The 20,015-nt window shown below is 40.3% G+C and overlaps 1 protein-coding gene across 4 annotated transcripts in view; it reads right to left on the minus strand.

Annotated features, from left to right (window-relative positions):
* Positions 1 to 20,015, minus strand: part of TAX1BP1 (Tax1 binding protein 1) — a 99,539-nt gene that overhangs the window by 75,716 nt on the left and 3,808 nt on the right. The window lies entirely within an intron of this gene.

Consider the following 20,015-nt stretch of genomic DNA (forward strand, 5'->3'; position numbering starts at 1 on the left):
CCTTCAACAACAAAAAACTTCAAAAAACAGACTTCAAAGAGGAACCGCAGAGCTACAATTCATTTGCAAACTTAACACCATTAATTTGGGCTTGAATAGGGACTGGGAGTGGCTGACTCACTACAAAAGCAATTTTCCCCTCTCTTGGTACTGGCACCTCCTTATCAATTATTGGGAGAGGACCACATCCACCCTGACTGATTTGGCCCTGTCAACACTGGTTCTCAACTTGTAAGGTAACTCCCTTCTCTTCATGTGCCAATATATTTATGCCTGTGAAAATTACAGATACTCCATGCAGCTGAAGAAGTGTTTTTTTTAACCCATGAAAGCTCATGCCCTAATAAATCTGTTAGTCTTTAAGGTGCCACCAGACTCCTTGTTCATTCAGTAGTCCCAATGACATCAAAGCTCAGATCTATACCATTTAGTGTCATCTGTTCTCAAAAGTAGTTTTTGTCATAGAAAGAAAGTGATGCGCTATTCTTTTTCTCAGAAGTTAGATCTTATGGAGAGACTAATTTCCCACAGTTAAGGATACAACTAGCTTTCCTTTATAAACCCAACTGATTAACTTCAAAATTTACCGTCCACCATTTACACCTAGAATCACTAGCTCTCACTGTAGCCAAAAGATATAAAAGGAATCAGAATTTATATGTTCCTCCCTCTTCCCGCCCCCCCCAACACCACCACCACAATTTTTTTCAAATAGTGAAATACTTCACTTTGAAAGAAAAAAATAGTAATAAAGTCAGGAAATCCTTGAAGTTGCCTGATTTCTTTTCTTTAAAGTGGAATATAAAAAGGACAAGGAAAAAAAAAAAAACTTCCAAAAAAATTCTCTAGTTGAAGAGAATACAAGAGAAATGTCAGGTGGATCAGTTAATTTTTCTCAAAATTGTCAGAAGCATGGGAAAGTCAAAATCCATTGTTTGCTAACATAATACAAAATTTATTTGGCATGATTAAGGCTACGAGTTGGTCACAGATTTCATGATTTTTTGTGACCTTTGCAACTTCAGCCCTGGGCGGCAGGGCTAAGGCAGTCAGTTCAGAAATACAGAATTCTTTTTGATAAAGTCACTGCTTTTGTCATGACAATGCTGCATATATGAACAGAACCTGGGAATGAAGCCTCAAAGCATTTTTTCTGAATGCAGTGCACATAACATGCACTGCACATTATCTCAACTTAGTGGGTGATACCTGGAGAAAAACATTTGGAAAAGTAAATGAACTTGTCATTGCTGTAAAACATGCATTCGCTGCCTGCCTTGCCCACAAAGTATGGTTCAATCAATCATTGCAGGAAAAAAGGAAAGTGCCTGCAATTCCCCTTCCCCAGTAATCACATGATGGAACAGCTGATTTGAAGCTGTCCATTTTCATATCAGGCAACTGTAGAATTATGTGGGGTTTTTTTGAGGAATGGGAGTGAAGCAGTAGTTCATCTGTTTAAGATGCGGTCACTTTAACAAAATCAACCGAAATAAAAGCAGCAATTGAAGCGCTTGCACCAAGAATAATGGCAACTCTCACTGCTTATGAAAGACCAGAAATCGGGCTGCATAAGGTGGCAAATGATTTGACTAATCTTGCCAGTTGGGAAAAGTACTTCAGTGGCACAACTGACAACCTGTTAGCTAAGAAAACCCTTTGTGAAAACAGTATTAACTGAAGTCTATATGACTGGTTCTTAATAGTTTTGTCAACCCACTGTGTTGTGGTTTTTTTTTTTTTTTTTTTTTTTTTTCTTCTTTTTTAAACCCTGCCAAGTGTTTGATCCCAATCAGGCCATACTTCTTGACCTTGCATCACTAAATGTATTTGAGTCTATTCCCTTGTTTGAAGACAATGACTTGGCAAAACCCATGTGTTTTAGCTACAGCAGTGCAGTTTCTAAAATGAAGTACCTTGACATTGTGGTACTTGGAAAGATTGCTTTCCACATCAGCAATAGCTCTGAGGTGTTTATCATTGCCGGTTAACAGTGCAGACAGAGATCATTTTAGTCTTACAAAGATATCTTGCAAGATGACAGATGCTCAAAGATGATAACCTTGCTGTTTCAGAATCGTGGAAAGCTCTGTTAGTAAAGGACCATTTTACACTCTAACAATTAATCATGTCTGTAGTCAAAATTATAGAAGGTTTGATAGCAATTCAAAAGCTCCTGTACTGATGTAGTGAAAACTGCATTACTGTGTGCACATTTCCATGATTTCATTGTTTATTGCTACATCCTGTCCGTGACTTTTAATAAAAATACCAGAGACAAAATCTTAGTTTTAGTCATGATCCAATATGGACATTACAATAGCCACATCCAACCATGAAAAGATTACAAGGTATAGAGTAACTCTGAATTTATTAAAATTATGCACGCGAGAGACGTGACTTATCAATTTAAATAAAAGAGGAAGAGCCAGGAAATGTTTAACTACTTGCCCCAAAGCTGCAGGTTTACCAGAAAACAGCTCACAGAAGTGTGCTTGTCTTTAGCACTCAGATGCCCAACTCCCAACGGGGTCTAAACCTAAATAAATCCGTTTTACCCTGTATAAAACTTATGCAGGGTAAACTCAAATTGTTCGCCCTCTATAACACTGATAGAGAGATATGCACAGATGTTTGCACCTCCAGGTATTAATACATACTCCGAGTTAACTAATAAGTAAAGTGATTTTATTAAATACAGAAAGTAGGATTTAAGTGGTTCCAAGTAGTAACAGACGGAACAAAGTAAGTCACCAAGCAAAAATAAAATAAAATGTGCAAATCTATGTCTAACCAAACTGAATACAGATAATCTCACCCTCAGAGATGCTTCAGTAAGTTTTTTCCTCAGACTGGACACTTTCCAGGCCTGGGCACAATTCTTTCCCCTGGTACAGCTCTTGTTCCAGCTCAGGTGGTAGCTAGGGGATTCTTCACGATGGCTCCTCTCTCCTTTTTGTTCTTATATATCTTATATATCTTTTGCATAAGGCGGGAACCCTTTGTCCCTCTGGGTTTCCACCCCCCCCCCCCCCCCCCACTGGAAAAGCACCAGGTTAAAGATGGATTCCAGTTCAGGTGACATGATCACATGTCACTGCAAGACTTCATTACCCACTTGCCAGCACACACACACATACAGGAAGACTCGGAGGTAAAACACAGCCATCTGCAGACAATGATCCTGGTTAATGGAAGTCATCAAGATTCCAAACCACCATAAATGGCCCACACTTTGCATAATTACAATAGGCCCTCAGAGTTATATTTTATATTTCTAGTTTTAGATACAAGAGTGGTACATTTATACAAATAGGATGATCACACTCAGTAGATTATAAGCTTTGTAATGATCCACGAAGCATATCCCAATTACATTATATTCACTTATCATATTTTTATAAAACCATATAGACTGCACAACATCACAGTTGACTCCTAGTCTTGGATCTGCTGCACTGTGTGGTCCTAATATTATTATTATGGTAAGTTATACAGCACCTTTCATCCAAAGATCTCAATGTATTACAAACCTTAATTATGTGTCAAAACACTCTTAGGATAGGTTGGTATCAGTATCCTCATTTTACAAATAAAAAATGAAGGCTCCAAGAGATTAAACTTGCCCAAAACCACAGAACAAATCAGTGACAAAATCAGGACTCAACTCCCAATTCCATCCATAATCCAGCAGGGCACATTAGCTTCTAAGTAAGTCATTTAACTTCTCTGTGCCCCATCTATAACATTAAGATGTGTTGCCTTCCACAAAGCTCAAAGAAAACAGTATAGGCAATAGGCATGGCTAAATTCTTTCCTCATATTCCCTATCCATACTCGATCCACGAGCATGAGAGTACTCTGACTGGACACAATCATCTATACTGACAAAATGAAGCAAACTACCAGACTATGATCATACACAACACAACGCATGCACACCTTACACAGTACTTAAGTTATCCTTAGCAACTAAAAACTATTCTATTCATCACTCCTTTATAAGACAATACTAGTATCACATCTTTTTTCATTTCAGACATAGGACAATAACCCAATATATTTCCCTCATACCAGAAGTTGGAAATTTTACTATCATTTTAGCACTTTGCTATCTACAATGAACAGGTGTACTCCAGTCACAAACATCTTCAACATAAGAACAGCCATACTAAGTCAGACCAATGGTCCATCTAACCCAGTATCCTGTCTTTTGACCGGAGCCTGTAAAAGATGATTCAGAAGGAAAGAACTGAACAGGACAATTTCAAGTGATCCATCCTCTGTGGTCCAGTCCCACTTTCTAGCAGTTGAAAGTTTAGAGGCAACCGGAGTGCAGGGTTGTATCCCTAACCATTTGAGCTAATAGCCATTGATGGACCTATCCTCCATAAACTAATTCTTTTTTGAACTGAGTTATAGTTTTTTTCCCACAATATCCCTTGGCAAAAGACTTCCACAAGCTGACTCTGCATTGTGTGAAATACTTCCTTATGTTTGTTTTAAACTTATTAACTGCCTGTTAATTGTGTGACCCCTAGTGTGTGTTATATGAAGGGGTAAAGAACACTTCCCTATTCATTTTCTCCATACCACTCATTATTTTATGAGCCTCTCTCATATTCCTGGTTAGTGGTCTCTCTTCTCAGCTCGACAGTCCCAGTCTTTTTCATTTCTTCTTATATCAAAAGCTGTTCCACACCGCTAATAATTTTTGTTGCCCTTCGCTGCACTTTTTCCAATCTCTCTCTTACACACACACACACGTATATGTATATATACACACACACACATCAAATTTACATGGTGGTGTTAGATCTTCTCTTTTATTATCTATCCCTTTCCTAATGGTTCCTAACACTGTTAGCTCTTTTGACTGCTGCTGCACACTGAGTAGATCGGGGTCGGCAACCTTTGGCACGCAGCTCGCCAGGGTAAGCACTCTGGCGGGCTGGGCCATTTTGTTTACCTGCCGCGTCTGGAGGTTCAGCCAATCGCAGCTCCCACTGGCCACGGTTCACCATCCCAGGCCAATGGGGGTAGCGGGAAGCGGTGACCAGCATACCCCTCGGCCCATGCCGCTTCCCACTGCCCCCATTGGCCTGGGATGGCGAACCGCGGCCAGTGGGAGCCGCGATCGGCCGAACCTGCAGAAGCGGCAGGTAAACAAACCAGCCCGGCCTGCTAGGGTGCTTACTCTGGCGAGCTGCGTGCCAAAGGTTGCTGACCCCTGGAGTAGATGTTTTCACACCACTATCCACAAGAATGCCAATCTCTTTTTCTTGAGTGGTAACTGATAATTTAGATCTTGTCATTTTGTACATATAGTTGGGATTATGTTTTCCAATGTGCATTACTTTGCACTTATTGAGTTTCATCTAGTAGCCCAGTCACCAGTTTTCTGACATCCATTTAACTCTTCACAGTCAGCTTTGGACTTAGTTATCTTGAGTAACTTTGTATCATCTGCAACTTTTGCCTCATCTGTCCCCTTTTCCAGATCATTTATGAATATGCTGAAAAGCACAGGTCCTACTACAGATCCGTAGGGAGCCCAATGTGAAAACTGACCATTTATTCCTACCCCTTGATTCCTATCTTCAGTAACTGGTTAAATCTATGAGACCTTCACTCTTACCCTGACTGCTTAGTCTGCTTAAGAGCCTTTGGTAAGGGAAAGGCTTTCTGAAACTCCAAGTACCTATATGAGGCTTTCCGGGACACTGTAGAATTGTCCCACCTCTGGTCAGACAGCCCCTGTGCTGCTGAGGAGGATGGAAGGCCCAGGGAAGCAGAGCAGTCAACGGGAGCAGAGGGAAACTTTCCCATAGTTGGGACCCTCCTTCCAGATGGTGCTGGGGTTACCTCTTGCACTGAGGTTACCTCTCCAGGGGAGGGAACTCCAGTTGCTAGGAAAAGGCAGGAGTTAGTAATGGGAGATTCAATCATTAAAAACATAGATAGCTGGGTTTGTGATAACCGGGAGAACCGCATGGTGACTTGCCTGCCTGGTGCGAAGGTTGCGGATCTCTCGAGGCATCTAGACAGACTTATGTGTAGTGCTGGGGAGGAGCCGGTGGTCGTGGTACATGTAGGTACTAATGACATAGGGAAGGGTAGGAGAGATGTCCTGGAGGCCAAATTTAGGCTGCTAGGGAAGAAACTGAAATCCAGGACTCTATGGTGGCATTCTCAGAAATGCTACCAGTTCCACGCGCAGGGCCAGGTAGGCAGGCAGAGCTTCAGAGTCTCAATGCGTGGATGAGACTATGGTGTAGAGAGGAGGGGTTTACATTAATTAGGAACTGGGGAAACTTTTGGGATGGGAGGAGCCTATACAGGAGAGATGGGCGCCACCTAAACCAAAGTGGAATCAGACTGCTGGCACTAAACATTAAAAAGGTTGTAGAGCAGTTCTTAAACTAGGAGATGGGGGAAAGCCGACTGCTGCAGAGGAGCATGTGGATTGGACAGAGACTTTTCTTAGGAGAGAGTCTAATGATAGAGAATCTCCAGGTTATAGTCAGGAGCAGAGAATGGAGGAGGATAATGTAAGGGCCAGATCAGATGATAAACATTCACATAAAAAAGAATCTAACATCAGAAAAGGGCAGACAAATAAACAGTGACAGGTTTTTAAAGTGCTTGTACACAAATGCTAGAAGTCTAAATAATAAGATGGGTGAACTAGACTGCCTTGTGATAAAGGAGGATATTGATATAATAGGCATCACAGAAACCTGGTGGACTGAGAGCAATCAATGGAACACAATCATTCCGGGGTACAAAATATATTGGAATGACAGAACAGGTCGTGCAGGGGGGGAGTGGCACTACATGTGAAAGAAAATGTAGAATCAAATGAAGTAAAAATCTTAAGTGAATCCACATGTTCCATAGAATCTCTATGGATAGAAATTTCATGCTCTAATAAGAATATAACATTAGGGATCTATTATAGACCATCTGACCGGAACAGTGATAGTGATGATGAAATGCTAAGGGAAATTAGAGAGGCTATCAAAATTAAGAACCCCATAATAATGGGGGATTTCAATTATCCCCATATTGACTGGGAACATTTCACTTCAGGACAAAATGCAGAGATAAAATTTCTCGATACTTTAAATTACTGCTTCATGGAGCAGCAGGTACGGGAACCCACAAGGGGAGAGGCAACTCTAAATTTAGTCCTGAGTGGAGCACAGGAGCTGGTCCAAGAGGTAACTATAACAGGACCGCTTGGAAATAGTGACCATAAGACAATAGCATTCAACATCCCTGTGGTGGGAAGAACATCTCAACAGCCCAACAGTGTGGCATTTAATTTCAAAAGGGGGAACTATGCAAAAAAATGAGGGGGTTAGTTAAACAGAAGTTAAAAAGTACAGTCCCTGCAAGCTGCATGGGCGCTTTTTAAAGACACCATAATACAGGCCCAACTTCAATGTATACCCCAAATTAAGAAACACAGTAAAAGAACTAAAGAAGAGCCACCATGGCTTAACAACCATGTAAAAGAAGCAGTGAGAGATAAAGACTTCCTTTAAAAAGTGGGAGTCAAATCCTTGTGAGGCAAATAGAAAGGAGCATAAACGCTGCCAAATTAAGGGCACGAATGTAATAAGAAAAGCCAAAGAGGAGTTTGAAGAACAGCTAGCCAAAAACTCCGAAGGTGGTAATAAAATGTTTAAGTACATCAGAAGCAGGAAGCCTGCTAAGTGGGGCCCCTTGATGATCGAGATACAAAAGGAGCACTTAAAGACGATAAAGTCATTACGGAGAAACTAAATGGATTCTTTGCTTCAGTCTTCACAGCTGAGGATGTTAGGGAGATTCCCAAACCTGAGCCGGCTTTTGTAGGTGACAAATCTGAGGAACTGTCACAGATTGAAGTGTCACTAGAGGAGGTTTTAGAATTTATTGATAAACTTAACATTAACAAGTCACCGGGACCAGATGGCATTCACCCAAGAGTTCTGAAAGAACTCAAATGTGAAGTTGTGGAACTATTAACTAAGGTTTGTTAGTTAGGGGGGGGATAGCTCAGTGGTTTGAGCATTGGCCCGCTAAACCCAGGGTTGAGAGTTCAATCCTTGAGGGGGCCATTTAGGGACCTGGGCCAAAAAAATTGGTCCTACTAGTGAAGGCAGGGAACTGGACTTGATGACCTTTCAAGGTCCCTTCCAGTTCTATGAGATAATAATATATGGAGATATACCTATTATTTTATTATTTAACCTGTCCTTTAAATCAGCTTCTGTACCTAATGACTGGAAGTTATATTAGCTAACACCAATATTTAAAAAGGGCTCTACAGGTGATCCCAGCAATTACAGACCAGTAAGTCTAACATCGGTACCGGGCAAATTAGTTGAAACAATAGTTAAGAATAAAATTGTCAGACACATAGAAAAACAAACTGTTGAGCAATAGTCAACATGGTTTCTGTAAAGGGAAATCATGTCTTACTACTCTATTAGAGTTCTTTGAAGGGGTCAACAAACATGTGGACAAGGGGGAATCCAGTGGATATAGTGTACTTAGATTTCCAGAAAGCCTTTGACAAGGTCCCTCACCAAAGGCTCTTACATAAATTAAGCTGTCATGGAATAAAAGGGAAGGTCCTTTCATGGATTGAGAACTGGTTAAAAGACAGGGAACAAAGGGTAGGAATTAATGGTAAATTTTCAGAATGGAGAAGGGTAACTAGTGGTGTTCCCCAAGGATAAGTCCTCAGACCAATCCTATTCAACTTATTTATAAATGATCTGGAGAAAGGGGTAAACAGTGAGGTGGCAAAGTTTGCAGATGATACTAAACTGCTCAAGATAGTTAAGACCAAAGCAGACTGTGACCAATTTCAAAAAGATCTCACAAAACTAAGTGACTGGGCAACAAAATGGCAAATGAAATTTAATGTGGATAAATGTAAAGTAATGCACATTGGAAAAAATAACCCCTACTATACATACAATATGATGGGGGCTAATTTAGCTACAACTAATCAGGAAAGAGATCTTGGAGTCATCATGGATAGTTCTCTGAAGATGTCCACGCAGTGTGCAGAGGCAGACAAAAAAGCAAACAGGATGTTAGGGATCATTTAAAAGGGGACAGAGAATAAGACTGAGAATATATTATTGCCCTTATATAAAATCGATGGTACACCCACCCACATCTCGAATACTGCGTACAGATGTGGTCTCCTCATCTAAAAAAAGATATACTGGCACTAGAAAAGGTTCAGAGAAGGGCAACTAAAATGATTAGGGGTTTGGAACAGATCCTATATGAGGAGAGATTAAAGAGGCTAGGACTCTTCAGCTTGGAAAAGAGGAGACTAAGGGGGGGGATATGATAGAGGTATATAAAATCATGAGTGATATTTACTTATTCCCATAATACAAGAACTAGGGGTCACCAAATGAAATTAATAGGCAGCAGGTTTAAAACAAATACAAGGAAGTTCTTCTTCACGTGGCACACAGTCAACTTGTGGAACTCCTTACCTGAGGAGGTTGTGAAGGCTAGGACTATAACAGTGTTTAAAAGAGAACTGGATAAATTCATGGTGATTAAGTCTATTAATGGCTATTAGCCATGATGGGTAAGGAATGGTGTCCCTAGCCTCTGTTTGTCAGAGGATGGAGATGGATGGCAGGAGAGAGATCACTTGATCATTTCTTGTTAGGTCCACTCCCTCTGGAGCACCTGGCATTGGTCACTGTCGGTAGACAGGATACTGGGCTAGATGGACCTTTGGTCTGACCCGGTACGGCCGTTCTTATGTATCTCTACTTTCACCTTTTCCATATGCTTGTTGACACCCTCAAAGAATTCTAATAGATTGGTGAGGCATGATTTACCTTTACAAAAGCTGTGTTGACTTTTCCTCAATTTATACATAACTTTTTGGCTACATATATTCAGCTGTATAACCCATAGAGGACATGTTGTAAGAGCACCATACCCACAGATAAACATCACATACTTTGGCATTTCAAGACTTCCCCACCTGTGTTCCCTCTAAGCTGCGTGGTTGGGCATCCGCCCAGGAGAGAGTCAAGTGCCGCCCAGTTGATTAGCAGAGCACACACATCTGGCAACATGTGTTCAGGTGGTCCTCACCCCCGCTGCTTTGCAGCCACATTGCTCCATCCTGCAGCTGCTTCCGGGACCCTCCTGGTGACTGTACAGAGCAGGGGAGAAGGGAGGTGCTGATGTCAGGGTGTCCCCCTCCCTCTACCCCATACCCCCATCTCTGCAGAGCAGGGGAGAGGGAACAGTCTGGCTCAGGACTCAAAGCTGCTGCAGGCTGAGGTCTGAACAGTAAGTGCCTTTCTTAGAGACACTGCATGGTTTCTGAAACTTCAGCTCACACAGTGTCTCTCTCTATGTACCCCCATCTCCGCAGAGTGGGGGAGGGAGACGGGGCTTTCAATGAGTGCTTTAAAGAGACAGTGCATGGCATCTCTCAAACTTCCCCAGCCGCCAGCAGTGTCTCTGGGTTGATCACTCTCCCCAGGCTGTGGGTCGATCTTACACACACACACACACACACACCAGAGTCTTTCAAACTCACCTCCCAAACACATACTTGTTTTATTGTTGTTCTTACTTCTTGGTACTTCCTGCAATGCACATATATTCTCTGTACATTTCAAAGTGTTATTTTAGTGTTTTGACTGGTCTATGCATTTGATAGTTTTTATTTCTCTTACACTTAAATTTCATTATTTATTTGAGTAGTGAGTTCTAAAATGCCTAAGTAATTATCCCTATGGTAACTTATTAAAAATATTATATCTAGGTTTTTTGTTTCTACTGGTAGCGCACATCTGCACATAAAAATTTATTCTGCACATGAATGGAAAGAGAAGGAACATTGTTCCCCACCCCTTTAGGGGTAAGCCAAAATAAAGGTACAACCTTATTGCTAAAAAACTGGTAGATGTGCATCAGCTGCATAAACATACATCATGATGTATCAGATGTGTCTTTCTGGTTTTATCAGTTGAGTTGTATAATAATAATCAGTTTAAAACATAAGTATGAAAAAGTAGCTGACCCCCCCACCAAAAAAAAGTACATTAATTCCTCTTACTTGAAAGAGGAAACTTCTATTAAATTTCATAGATACATGCAAAGTAGCATAATACATTGTTTTTTCCTTCCACTATTGCTTTTGTCAGTGATTGACTATTTGCTATTCCATTCTTCTCTTATCAAATGTAACTACTTTAAGAAAACTAATACATCTATATGACAAAGAAAAAAATTTATGTAATTCAACTCAAGGACACTATTAGTTAAGTCCAGGTGTCCTTAGTCATTTCCACGTTAAAGGGTATTATCTTATCCATTTTCTCTACGAAAAAAAGAAAAATTTTCAGATCCTGTAGCAGAAGAGTCTGAAGCCATTTCCTCCTCTGTCCCTGGTGTATGCAATTCCTTTCATCCTCTTCTTTGTTCAAGACTGGCTCAGGCTATCAAATCAGATGTTTCTTCAGAGGAGATGCAAGTGGAAAGAAACAGCATCAGTTCAGCTGAGACAGTACAGTGCTTCTCTAGTGGGATAAGGCACTTTCTCCCAGTTTTAAAAATGAGGGGAATTTTGCCAACTACCCCACTGCATTCCTCTCATGACGGACCTTGAAGTCATGACCCCAAAGCTGAGAATCCATGATTCAGTCTATATCTAGGTGATGCGGCAACACGAAAATCAATATTCATCATGCTATTCAAGAAATCAAAATGTTGCTCGGATGCTAGGATTTGACCTATAGATGGCATGAGCAGTCAAGATTGGTATAAAGTCTGAAACAAGAACTGAAGCTGGGCGACAAAGGATGGTCACCCCCTAAGGCCTTTATTTGCACTTCAAGAGGCCAAGCTTCTTTGTATAGTGATACACAAAAATTACATCAATGTTCTCATCATTCTGAAGCTTTGGTGTGGGCCTCTTCACTCAAACCTGGAAAAGCCAGCAAAATGTTTTAAGAACATAGTTCCACTGTAGATGTATTAGGCTTGTAGCTGATTCAAAAGCGCCTGCAAACCTTTATTATATAATATTCAATCTTGCCTTACTTTCCAGTTTACTCCTAGGAGAATTTTGTATTACTGCACGTGCACAGAATTCATGTCCCCTGCAGATTTCTTTGCTTCCCCACAAAAAATTACATTTGATGAGTAAGTAAAGGGAAGGTACAAGAGCAGTCACTCGCTCCTCCCTGGCAGTACAGGCAGGTTGGCTTGGGCACCCAGAGCAGCCAGTAGAGACATGAATCACCGCCAGGGGCCAGCAAATATGCATATGAGAGAGAGAGAGAGAGAGAGACACACACACTCTCTCCCTCGCTATTTCAGCAAGCTCAGCGTGGAGGGGCAGAGCTTTGGGATGTTTCTGAGGAGGCACATGGGGCAGGATCTGTCCCCTCAGTCAGAGCAGAATATAGCAGCCTACCTGCTTAGTGAATTATTCCCATTGTATTTGTGAATTTCCTCAGGAGTATAAAATAGGTTTAAGAGTTTCACGGCTCCTTTACATTGCTAGAGTGGTGTAGAGGACAGTATGACCTTATAAATGCTTATGATGATTTAGTGATCAGAACTGGTCTGAATCCTTGGACTGAAAAAATTTCCTATCAAAATGTGCTTCATGAACTGTTTACTACTGACCTTTCTGGAGATGGTCAGTAGCCAATATAAATATTGAGTTTGATTCCCCAGCCCTCACTTGCTCTTCAGTTGCCTACAATGTAACACTGTGCATATGGCTGCATATATTTTTTTGACTAATAACTAGAAATAAAGGGTCAAACCTACTTACATTATTATTAGGCAAGGGGGCTTGGGGATTTCCTCCAATGCTCCCCACTCACATTCTCCATCCATTGTATTGTAGTTTAAATAAGTTACCAAAATAATTGAAACCAGAGTAATTATATTGCATCATTTTGACAAATAAAATATGCAGAATTTTAATATATTGTGTGCAGAATTTTTTGGCACAGTATTCCCCCAGGAGTACCAGTTGTCTAACTTCACTGTGCTTCTGCATACTTGAACAGAGAGAACTAAAGTATGATATGTGAATATTTGATCCTGGCAATGTCGATCCTGCAGAAATATTTCAAGGCATCCCTGCAGCAACACATGGATAGAGATTCCTCCTCCCTCCCCGCCCCCCACCCCAGGCTGCCCTCCCCTCCCTAGCACCTGTGGCGCCCTCCGAGCTGCCCTCCTGAGGGTCCCCCTCAAAAGTTTTAGTCACAGGTATTTGTAGTAAAAGTCATGAACAGGTAAGGGACGTGAATTTTTGTTTACTGCTTGTGACCTGTCCATGACATTTACTAAAAATACCCTTGACTAAAATGTAGCCTTACTAATAAGTCACTTTTTGTGTAAAGAGTGTTTCCCTTCTATTATAATATGTAGGTGGTTCAATTTTTTTTTTTTAAATAGTCTCCACATTGGATTTTGTTCCTACTCAGTCCACAGCATTTCATGCTAGATGTATGAATAAAATTTGCTTTTTAAGATCTTCCTACCTTTGTCTCTATTTATAACTAAGTATTTATAACTATTTATAAAGAAAAGCAACAAGGAAGAGAGGAAGGATGGTCCATTGGTTAGGAAACTAACCTAGGACTTAGGAGACCGTGGTTCAATTCCCTATTCCTCTGGGCAAGATGCTTACGGTCTCTGTAGCTCAGTTTCCTATTTGTAAAATGGGAATAAAAGTACTGCCCTATCTCACAGAGGTGCTGTGAAGATAAATTTAAGATTGTGAGATGCTCAGATATGATGATAGAGAAAAGTTAGGTACTTAAGACAACCTAATGTGATCACCTTCTAAATACATCACTAGGACATTATGGAGAAATCAGAAGCAACACTTGTGTGTGTGCACTGAAACAAAAGTATATTATTTGTTAGAAGTACAGATCATAAACGTTAAAAAAAAACCCACTAAATACTCCTGTTATAGCTTGGTTTTGAGTCTTCAGAAGCTCAGAGAAGTAACAAATGATCTAGTTTCCAATTCTCTCTGAAACATTAAGTCACAGATAAATCCATATATTGAATTGACACTAATGCCAATTTAAGTTTTGACCTTTTCAGCACTAACACCCAAGGTGAGTATGTCTGCCCCAGGATAAATTCAAAGGCTTACCATGGTTTGTCATTCAATTTTCTCTTTCTGTCTATGCTTAAAACTCAGACCAGGCATCAATACATAAACAGAAAAATAAATTTACTTTTTTTCTAAAAGGGCAAAAAGCCAGTCAAAAAGAAAATATCAGTATTAAAGAACAGCCTAGAATAGGGGTTGGCAACCTTTCAGAAGTGGTGTGCCGAGTCTTCATTTATTCACTAATTTAAGGTTTTGTGTGCCAGTAATACATTTTAATGTTTTTAGAAGGTCTTTCTATAAGTCTATAATATATAACTAAACTATTGTTGTATGTAAAGTAAATACGGTTTTTAAAATGTTTAAGAAGCTGCATTTAAAATTAAATTAAAATGCAGAGCCCCCCAGACCAGTGGCCAGGACCCGGGCAGTGTGAAAAATCATCTCGTGTGCCGCCTTTGGCACGCATGCCATAGATTGCCTACCCCTGGCCTAGAACAACATGTCACAATCTGTCCAAAGTTATGAGTCTGAATTCAGAAGGCAAGGTAATTCATTTAAAGAAACATGTATAAATTAATTAGGACACCAGTTCCCCAGCTGTGGTCTATTAACCACTGGTGGCTCAGAAAGCACCTGCTGGTGATTAACCAAGAACTGATAGGTAACATGGTGCTGGACCTTCCTCTTTTTCATCTTCTTCAAATGTCCTTGCCAGAATGCCTGTAAAAGCAGCTGCAAATGAGGCCAGTCTAGCTGCCTCCCTTTCAGGCCACTGCTCCATAACATAAGTAAACACAAGCCAGGCACCATCAGCAGCCCTTTAGTGAAAAAGGAATACCTAGAGAAAGATGGAAACGAGCAGCATGCACAAAAGAGGAACAGAACAGAATGGGTATGATAACAAAATGAAGAGAAAACAGTGATTTAAAAAAGACAATACATTTATTGCATTAAGGACAGTTGAAAATATATTTAGTCCTTTGCTAAAATTACTTATTCATGTAAGCAACTGCTATAGTTGCTACAACAATGTCCTGCAACCCCAAAGGCAAGGAGAGATAAAACACTTAAGTTGTGGTTCTCTCCATGAGGATGTCTGAGAACCCAGGCTAGGAGCTTGAGAAAACAAATGCCTTATACAACACACAAAAAATGGGGAAACTGACTGTTTGTGAAAGGAATCAGTTTAAAACTGCATTTAAGGATGGAATTCTAAAAGGGACAAAAAGAATAGGGGCAAGTACTAAAATGAAGGCCTTAAAAGGCATTAGGGCAAACTTCATTACACTGAGCAAATTTTATATACATAACCAGAGGCAGCAAAGGACAAAAGGGGGGGGGGGGAGAGAGAGAGAGAGAACACAGTTTTACAAAGGGGGTTAACACATTTAGATGGCAAGATACCACAACTCACCTCAGTATGTGGAAACAAACAAAGCCTTGTCTAAACTTAAAATGAACACTGACATAGCTACGTCACTACAGAGCTCTGTAGTTAAGCTGAGCTAACCCATGGTGCAGGCAGGACTACTGCCGCTCAGGGAGGTGGATTAACTGCATTGATATAGGAAGCGTCTACACTACAGTGGCATAGCTGCAGTTGTGCCACTGTGACTCCCATAGTGTACACAGCCCTTAGATCTTAGTCAGGTCCCTCATCCATCCCTGTAATTTCCTATGTTTAACTAAATGAAAATTCCACTAGACATCTTGACATAACAGTTTTTAAATACAGACAACTATCACTGGTGCAACAGCAATAACGTCCCATAAGACTCAAAGATGACATTCATTTAAACTTTGAACAGTTTTGGTCTTTAAGCAATTCATTCTCCTCCACAAAAAGCCAAGGTCTTCCCAACCCTCTACATTCACCGCCAATAAACTTACACTTTGAGGTCACTGACAGAAGCCTGATTCTCTTTAGACACAATATCAAGACCACTACTACATAGGACTTTAATCATTCTTGTTATTTAGTGAGTTCAGAATCCCTTGCAGACCCACTTCACTAGGCATGCATCGTATCCTTCACACTATTACTCACCTTTCTAAACCTCATAAATAATAATCAAGTGTGATTCATCAACTTTCCCAGCAACCCCAAGGTATAATCAATCTCTAACAGTCGTTTATAATCTTTGTCCCCAGTACAGAGTCTGATCTTGTATCAATAATGGTTGTTTCAGCAAGAAAGCAGTATCTCGATCAGACATTTTTCATTTTACTGCAAAGAATGTTTAAAAAGAAGAAAAACAAACCAATCTTATGGGGCTAGATTTGGAATTTTTTCTCTTTTAAACAGGGACACTAGAATGTATACTAACTGTCTCCCTGATTTTTAATCAAACGCATGTAACATCAGTTTTTAAAATTTAAATTCTAACTCCTTCAAAAGAATGACAGGACTATATGTGGGTTACCTTGCCTCTTCCCAGTTCATCTAAAAAATTATGCCAACTCCAAAATTTAAAGATGTTCTTTAAATTCAAAGTTTCTTACAGTAGTAGTATATACCCATAATCAATTACAACCTCAAAAATGTCTCCTAACTTTAAATTTGAGTTCATTGTCATAATTTAAATTTATAAAACAAAATGAAACTGTTATACAAATAGTCACTGCCTATTACTGCAAACTTATAGTAAAACATCTTAATCCCATTATCCTCTTCACTAAAACATTCCTTTGAAATTCCAGTGGAATGCTTGCAGCTCCATTCTTCAAATGGATGTGCATTTTACCTCACGTACCAGGTTTATTCAGTTGCAGTCAAATGACTGAAATCATACTTTGATTCTCTCCTGGCCCCAAACTTTGCAGATTTACAAAATGTGTGCTTAAAAAAATTTCTCCTTTATAAAACCCATGTACTCCTCCTGCATAATTCTTGTAGCAATTTCATTTCAATGCTGCAGACAGTGATTGTACAATGTCCACAGATACAATAGAGGTGTAAGCAAGTCACCTATCTATGGGGAAAAAATGATTTGTTGGTCTTAAAAAAAAAAAAAAAAAAAAAAAAAAAATAGTATTACCTTTTGACAATCTGAAGACTAGAGATGTCAAGTTACTTGAAAGAGCATTTAAACCTAACATTTGACAGTACCAATATAGCTAAGAGACAAAACTTTCTAGTGTAGGCAAACCCTAAGACATACGCAGCAAGGAATGCAAAGCAGGCAAGGGAGATGCAATCTATATCTATATCTATATCGCCTGCTTTGCATTCCTTGCTGTGTATATATATAAAAATTGCCTTGCATTCCTTTTTTATTTATATTTATTTATTTAATATATTAAAAAATTCTGTCAACAATAATGGAAAACTGTGGGAGAAACATCCAAGAGACATTATCTTAGAGACAGGAGGAACACTGCAGCGAAGCTCAGCGAATTATTATAATGAAGCCAACTCCAAATGCTGAGCTCCATAGTTCCTTCCACTGCCGTCTCACCTGGTTTTGATCTACAGATAACAGGCAGGAAACAAAGAGCCTACATTCTCTAACATCCTTTCTCTGTGAGCAATTATTGAGGTGCACAGAGAAGTTTTTCTAGAACATTCTAAAAATTAACACATTAACAAGAGACTTAACTTTAGCTACATGTAAAAAATAGAAAAAATATTTGATAAATGGAAGTTGATAAAGCCATAAGAAAAGGCTACAACTTTAAACATTTCATTTTTCTGTAATAGTCCTACTCTTGCTTGTTTTCCTGTATTCTGTTACACAAGCTACATTAAAATAAATAAATAAATAAATAAAATCACATTTGCAAAATCAAGCACTTAAAAGTTAACAAACACCAGAATTAAGGCTGTCTCTGCAACTTTAGTTTGGCCCCCTTGTGGGTACGCTTTATCATACAGTCTAATTACATGATCACATGCTATTTTTTTCCCCCCACAAGACCAATGTCTGATTAAGTGTACAGAATGGACCTAGCTCTGGGGATGAGTCAGGATTGCAAAGTGAAGAAAACTATTGTCTGTAGGATTCCTGCCTCATTTGTTGCAGAAGATAGAAAGGCAAATGAGGCAGGGGACCGAGGAGGAGAAGGGTCTGTTTCTTGGTTAAGGTAACTGAATTCTGCTTGGGAAAACTGGATTCTATCCCTGCCTCTGGCACAGAGTTCCTATATGATCCTAGGCAAGTCACAAACAAAAAACTTTCCAGAGATGGTACGAATTAATTGTGTGTTCCTCATTTTCTGGGTGTCTGACTTGAGACCCAGGAATCTGATTTTCAGAAGTGCTGAGCATTTGCATCTGCAACCCAAGTCAATGGGAGTTGTGCTTTGAAGATAAACAGTGCTACATAATGCTAAATATGCTAAAAATATCTCAGACTGGGCACTAAGAATTAGTGAATACTTTTGAACTTAACCGCTCTGTGCCTCACCTGCCCATATGTATCATCTCACAGGGGTGTTATGAAGATTAACTATGTTTGTGAACAGGGTTTGGCAGTGTCTGGGTGGGAAAAGTAGTACCTTAGCCCTCCCAAAATGTCTAATATCTGTGTAAATAAAACGAAACGGGAGAGGATGGGGCCCCAGCCAACATGATGTACTAGAATCCCAAATTTCTCTCAGTAGACCTGTTTGTGAAGTGGATACCACAATGTGTGCCACAGAAAAGCACATGAATTAGTTAATAATCCTGCCTTCAGAGGAGAATTTGAATAATGTGCAATAAATAAAGCAAGTGGCCACAGTTGAACAGTTTTTCTCATTAAGTGAACACCATCCACTCTGCACACTGATTGAGGCAGGGCTCCTGTGGAAAATATAGTATGTGATCATGTAATGGAAGACTCTTATAATGCATTCGCACAAAGGGACTGAATTGAGGTTGCACAGATGTCAGAGTTAACTTATTTCCTAACTTCTCATGCTTCTCCTTGCAATCTCACCAATGTCCTTTTTGACATAGATTGTGTTTGTGTCACTTCCCAATTTTTTTTTTTTTTTTAAGCAGACAACAAACAAACAAACAAACCCACCACACAATTCCACTATGTGGCATCATACTGGGGAAAAACAACAACAAACTACAGAAATAGCATCATGTGGCATGATGTTGACATCCACATGGGTCACCAGGGCTGGAACCTTTAGATCCACTGCAGTCTCTGCCACTTGGGCTAGCAGAGTAATCGATAGCAATCGTGAGTTGTAATCCTCTATTTGGACCAGCATTTGAGAGGGATGAGACACTTTGCCCATGCGTTTCACAAATATCTGCTGATAGCAGAGAAATAGGGAGACAAGAATTTCAGGTTCCATTCTAGGCTTTGGAGGGGAGCATTCGCCAGTGGACACAGAGTTCTGCCATTTCCCCCAAGACTAACACATTCTCCTGTGTCCTCTCCAACTTGTCATTGTTCTAGTCCTTTCTCTTCCCCACTTCCTTACTCCTTTTCTCGGCCCAAAATGTCCACTCCTCAGACTTCTCATCCAGTCCTTCTCTATGGACTCCGAGTCCCAGTCTGCCCCCCATTGTTCCAATCCCAGTCCCCCTCCATTCCCCTGGCTCCATGTCTCCAGTGTCTATACTTAGCCAGTCCCACTTCCCCAGTCTTGACTCTTCATTCAATCTTCCCCTTCAGATGTCCCCACACACATGTTCCTCATCCCATTGGCTTCCAGTACCTGTCTCCCTCCCCAGGTTCTTCATCCAATCTTACTGCCCCACCTCCAGGTTCCCTGTCCCAGTCTCTTTGGCCAACCAGTCCCCATTCTATTGGCACACCAAAGCTCCTTAAAAGCTATGTCTCTCCACCTCCCAACAAGCTCCCATACTCCTCATCCAGTTTCAGGCTCTCCCCACCAGCCTCCCACTCCTAATTTTCTTGCCCAGCCAGTG

The sequence above is a fragment of the Malaclemys terrapin genome, chromosome 2 (genome assembly GCF_027887155.1).
Source record: "Malaclemys terrapin pileata isolate rMalTer1 chromosome 2, rMalTer1.hap1, whole genome shotgun sequence".
Lineage (NCBI taxonomy): Eukaryota > Metazoa > Chordata > Testudines > Emydidae > Malaclemys > Malaclemys terrapin.